The sequence below is a fragment of the Chiroxiphia lanceolata genome, chromosome 21 (genome assembly GCF_009829145.1).
Source record: "Chiroxiphia lanceolata isolate bChiLan1 chromosome 21, bChiLan1.pri, whole genome shotgun sequence".
NCBI classification, from domain to species: Eukaryota; Metazoa; Chordata; class Aves; order Passeriformes; family Pipridae; genus Chiroxiphia; species Chiroxiphia lanceolata.
Window position 1 is genome coordinate 1,519,590 of NC_045657.1, and position 6,000 is coordinate 1,525,589.

The following is a 6,000-nucleotide window of genomic DNA, read 5'->3' on the forward strand; positions in this document are numbered from 1 at the left end:
CAGTGTTTTCAGCCTCTCACAAAGACATGCAGCTCTTTGAGGGAGTACAAGGCTCCAGGACAACAGGACTGCAAATTATCAGCTGGTTCAGAGGTGTTTTTCTTTTTTATGAGCTACAAATCAGCCTAAGCTACTCTAACAGAGAGATCCCTCTAAAGTTCAGTCCCAGCAGTGCCACCATAGGAGCATATCAGAATTCTGTGAACACTGGTCAACAGCATTATATATCCCTTGAACCACGAAGGACATTAAGCAAACACACTGAAGAGATGACAAGAAAAGATTCCAGCTATCCAGAGCTTCCCACTCTCTGACCACAAAACCACACTCTCACATCAAATGGGGAATGCAACTCGAGGGACGTTTTAATCCTACACCCCTGCTCTAATTAATAATCCTACTTTATCAATATTTGATGGAGCTGTTATGGTGTCTGCCCTGACCATTACACTTTTCATAAAATGCTCTGAATTATGCTGCTCAGTAGCAATGCAAAAGCAATGTACTCTTTTGCATTGGTAATACAGAGAGGAAACACGGCACTTTCCTTGGGCAGTGCCTTTCCAGAGGGCCCTGCTCCAGGAGCAGCCTGTGGGATGGATTGGCAGCTCAGGCAACTGAGCATCAACTGCTGCAGAAAGATCTATGGACTCAGCCCTTAACAACCCCTCCCCATCATACCCCACTATGCCACCATCAGATGGGGAGGAAAATAAACTCATATCCTGAAAACCAAACCACAACAGAGATAATGCTGAGACAACAGAGCATGGTCATTGTGCCCACTGGCAGAGAGACTCACTGTTAATAAGGAACAAAACCAATTATGACATGAAAAACTCACAGTTCTTTGCAAAGAGAAGTGCTGAAGAGAAGGATGCTAAACACAACAGCCACGCCTGTCCCTCCCCACAAACCCTTCCCTCCCTCACACAGCCCCACACAGGGAGCAGGCCCAGCCGTGCTGCTGTGGCTGCACTGCCACAGGTCAGGGGTTCCTGCTCTCCCCAGCTCCTCACAGCACAGCCCCAAAGCGTGCTGGGCCTTCACTCTGCCCTGCAACCGCAGCCACAGAGCTCCCCCAGCAGCTGCCCTGAGCAGGAGGACTCACTGAGCCACTGCCAGTGCTTCAGCTAATGGCAATTGCTCGGGTAAAGGCAGCTCAGAAACAATTACAGCCACTACACGGAAAGGAAAACATTCCCCAATCCACACAACAGTCTTTAAGGATCCTCTTTGGGAAACAGAATGCTCAGAATTCTCCATCAGTGCAGAACCATTATGATCAGTCCCTGCTGCTGAGGAACAGAGACGCAGGGCAAGGCAGTGCAAATTCATGGGTACACAGAGGGCTTTTTCTGTACATGCCTCAGTCTCTCAGTTCCTGAACCCTGGACCTTTCACCTGCATTTTCTCAGTGCTCCCCAGCTTGTTCCCATACAGCACAACTGCTCCCGAAGCAGGGGAGGGGCTGAAGCAAGGCACCATGTTGGCAGGCTCACATTTTCCTGTCAGACTGCACATTTTCCCAATTTCAGGCTTTTACTGCATTAGACAATGTTGGATCATAACTGCAGCTATCAGTTAATGGAGAAATACAGTGCAGGAGCAGAGAAGCAGGTGGATTCATCCTAGTTCAGAGGCTCTTCATGGAACAACAGGTAGCAGTCAGAGTGCCAGCAGCAGCCAGAGAGATCACTAATTACTACGTGCCTTCTACACTTACATCTGACTCAAAGCCCAGAGTAATTAAAGACAGCCAGCAATTACAGCAGGCTTTGGTTCAGGCCCATGGAGAACATGCTCCCAGGGAGCTCAGTCCTTCCACGTGTCAGCAGGTTGTGACAGCCATGAGATTGGCAAAGGTCAGAAGAACTATGGAGAGAGGGAGTAAGTCCTGAATGACATCTGTCCAGTGAGTTGAAAACACAAGACAATGCAAGCTTTGAGGAAACTTTTATGTCATCTGTCCTGTCGTTAGAGAGAAGAAAAGATGTGGTTGCATTTTACTTTTCCACAGCAACAATACAAGCACAGAACAGCAAACAGATGGAGGTGTCATAATGAAGTGTGAAACAGAAAAAAAGAATAAAGTGAGAGCCCCTCTGCTGGAGATCCTCGTGCTGTGAAATCCTGTCTGTAGTGACCTGTCAGAAGAATGCCTCGATCACTGCAGGTTGGGATAAGCACAGGTACATAACCCCAGAGCCAGAGGGGCTGACAGCCCCCAGGGGAGGGCTGGGGATCCACAAGGCAGGTCCTGAACTGGGCAGGGCTGCAGCAGTGCCCCAGCAGACCCAGGGCACGGGGTGGGAATCAGCCCTGGAATTACACTGCCTGCAGGAGCATTCATGCAAATTCTGAGCAGTGGAGCTCTCCAGAGGTGCCAAGTGACAAAGGGATGCTTTGGGTTGTTTGTTTCTGGGCGGGGAAATGGGGAAAGTACAGAAGAGAAGAATATCCCATAAGTGGAAGGAACTAAATGTTACCAATATAAAGTGGAAAAGGTTTAACATGGACTCTCAAAGACTGTGTGTCCCCATCAGAGGTTAGCAAAGCAAACCTAGCCTGGTTTAGCTGAGCAGTATGGATTTTGAGGGACATACTGTCTTACCTATAAAAAGAGAGTTTGGAGATGTTACAATTTAGTCTTTTTTTTTGCCAGGAGATCCTTTATTAACATTGCTGTAAATGGTAACTTGTTCAACTGAAGAAGAGGCTCTTCCTGCCACGAGCTGTAGGAGGACATTAGCTTTCAATTCTGTTTTTCAAGAATGTTTCAGATATTGATCTCTACCTCATGCTCAACATAAGTTATGTTTGCTTCACAGTTCTGGTGCTCAAAGCAGAAAGAAGCAGCATTTTCCTGAACCTCTAAGCAGATCTCTTTTAACACCATGTTCTCTGAACAGATCATCCCAGTACTTCTCCATCCCATAACCCAGCAGCCATAACAAACCAAAGTATTTGGCAATACTGAATTGCTCAAAGAAATCTGAGCCTTCTCTCTGTTCTTAGTTCTCCCTCAGGGCCCTGAGTGGGTTGCAATAGCACAGACAGTTGCTCTAAATAGCTTGGATCCAAACTCTGCTTGATGGTGATTAAATATATAAAATGTTACCCATCCAATGATTGAAACACAAAGACCCAGAGCACCTCAGCAATGCTTTCCACACAGAGCAATTACAGCCCTGGAAATACTGGAAATACCATCCTGTCATCCAGGCACAAACTACTGTTCTAAAGAGAAGGAATCCAGAACAGAGAGGAACAGTGAGAAAGTTCAAGATGCGAGACTGATTTTTTTCCCCTTTTAATTCCATGTGCAAGCCACTCTTTTTTGCAGACCTGTATGAGAAAACACATCACAGACACTCAGTTACTACACAGACACCATTCCTAGGAATTATGATAGTCTAGGCCATCCCAGGCAGAGTTTTTTCCTGCTACTGTGAGATCTGTACCCTTCAGAAGTTAGGGTTTTCTCCTTTGAAAAGGCTTTACTTTATGAAGATGTTGCTAACAGAGGAAGTGAAATCTGCTACTGCAAATTAATTAGACTTTGTTATATAGCTATACTTTTCCCTAGTACAATACTGACAGCTGGTTCTGAACAGCATCTTGGTAGTGGTTCTCAGGAGCTGCTGACTCACTGGGCTCTGATCCTCACTGTTCCAACAAACTACACAGGAAGGCAAAGCAAAAGCACAGACAAGGCAAAAACCATCTCTGGCTCATCAAGTAATTTAAATACATGAAAGTAAGCATGGCTTTATAGTCCTTCAATTATGTATTGCACCTGAATTATGCATGGAGCAGAGGGCATGCAGGAACCCTGGTGGGAGGAACCAGCACTGTGCAATAGCAGGACCAGGCAGGAATGTGCTCCATGACAGGTTCTCTCCAGTGCAATGGAATTCCAGGACATGCTGCACACCCCTCTCATTGCAAGGACCTGTCTCACACCTCAGAAATCCCATTGCCCCCTCAAAAGAGAACATTTACATTGCTGGTGAGCAAAAACTTTCTCCTACGTCCTGCTGTACTTTTATTTAGGCTGAATGCTGTTCAAGAATAATGTAATCCAGAGGTGCTTTAAAACTATGAAACCTAATTTATTTCATGTCAAGTGCTTAAATACAGAATACAGACAATGCCCTTCATATCAGTGGTTTTGTAATGTATGGCATTTACCTTATCTGCACTTTCACTGTTCTGATGACTATGACTGTTTTTCCTACTCTAGTTCAATATTTACACCTCCACCATTTTTGTGAGGGACAGAAATGAATCAACTCTTATAATGTCATATAATCAGGTTGTAAGGCCCCTTGGAAACAAAAGCCAACTTTAATCACTGTATCATTAATCAACATTAATCATGATATTAAATTCTGCCACTGTTACCTACAGTGGATCTATAATGAATGAGCACATACACAAACGATCCAAGAGTACAAAGACTGTGTTCTGTCCTTAACTCCACTCGCTTCTTCCCATTTGCTTTTGTCTTCTATTTTCTAGCTTTCATTTTAAGCACCTAGTTGTGTATTATACATAAATAAGGACAGACTATTTAGAGAAGTGGCAGTGGATAAATGATTAATCCTGTGAGTCAGTTTGACAGGTTGGTCTGTCCTTACCCATTTCCACAGCCAGACATCAACAAGGACCATCCTTCCAGCTCCCCCCTGCCTCCTCCTCAGCCTGGCTCTGTCCCGGGCACTGGGCAGACACTGAAGCCTCTCACCGAGCACAGACAGTGCCGGTCCCGGGTGCTGGGCACTGCTGGCACTCCCGGAGTGACTGTGTTCTGGCCATGTTCTCCCCTTCCCCGGGCGCAGGGAGCCGGGGCCGGCACCGAGCGGCCGCTGCCGCGCGGGGGCAGCGCTCGGGCCCCGGCACCGCAACCGGCACCGCCGCTCCCCGCTCAAGGTGACTCTGCACATGATTCCTTGCCTCCTCATTAACCACTAGACATATTTATAGACAAATTAAAGATTCAAACTTAAACATTTATTCAGCTAATCGCCTTGAGTTCTAGCAGAATAAACAGTGTCAAATCAATTCATTAGCTCGGGGGTTCGTGACAATTTAACACGTCCTTTTTCTGTTCCCTCTCCGTGGTATCGTGTCTCACACAAGAGTTAAAAACATCAAACGCTCGCAGAGCTCTTTATAAGAAGGAGAATAAGAAGTTCTGAACCATCAGCTATTTGCTTCAACTCTCAATGAACATAAAATGGATTTGCTGCAATAATCAAATTAGGCTTGCTTCTACACCCCTCTCCCAAAGACATCATGCCTAATCTTTCAGTATTTAGCTGTTAATTCAATTACCAGCTTATTGAGAGCAGCTACAAACACCGTGTGTGTTACTCCCTGTGATCTGGATCACGTGAATGAACAGTGTTCCACAGGAGGTGCTCTGGACACCTGCTTTGGGGGACGTGCAGTGCAGCCTCCCAAAAGCTGCAGATTTTATTCTTTAAAGATGCTACAACAGCTATGACTTAATGCAGTTCATTCCATGCATTTTTAGATCACACAAGTCTCACCAGGTCAACCAAACCCCTCTTCCCCTCTCTGCCAGGCCATTCATGAACGCCCTGTTAATGCAGCACAGCATCATTCTGCCCTCAGTGTTCCAGACTTGCCTTCGTGCAGTTTGGCCCATTTCCTTTATCCAGACCCTGCAGACTCTTCTGCTTTCAAGTAATTAAGCACTTAAGCTTTGCTAATGGATTTTTATTTGCAGTTCTCACATGTTTTCACTAGCCTGGACACATGCAGGATGGCACAGAGCTCTAACAGAGGGATGTGGACCCCCTGGGCAGGGCTGTCCCCCTTCCTGCTGAGCACAGCAGGGCACTGCTGTGACAATGACAGAGACTGGCACCGTGCTTAACGAGCAGCACAGACCCTGGCATGGGGACACTGGCAGCTTAGGTTTGGTTGTTGTTGGGGGTTGTTTAACCCCAAATCTCCACCACCTTTCAA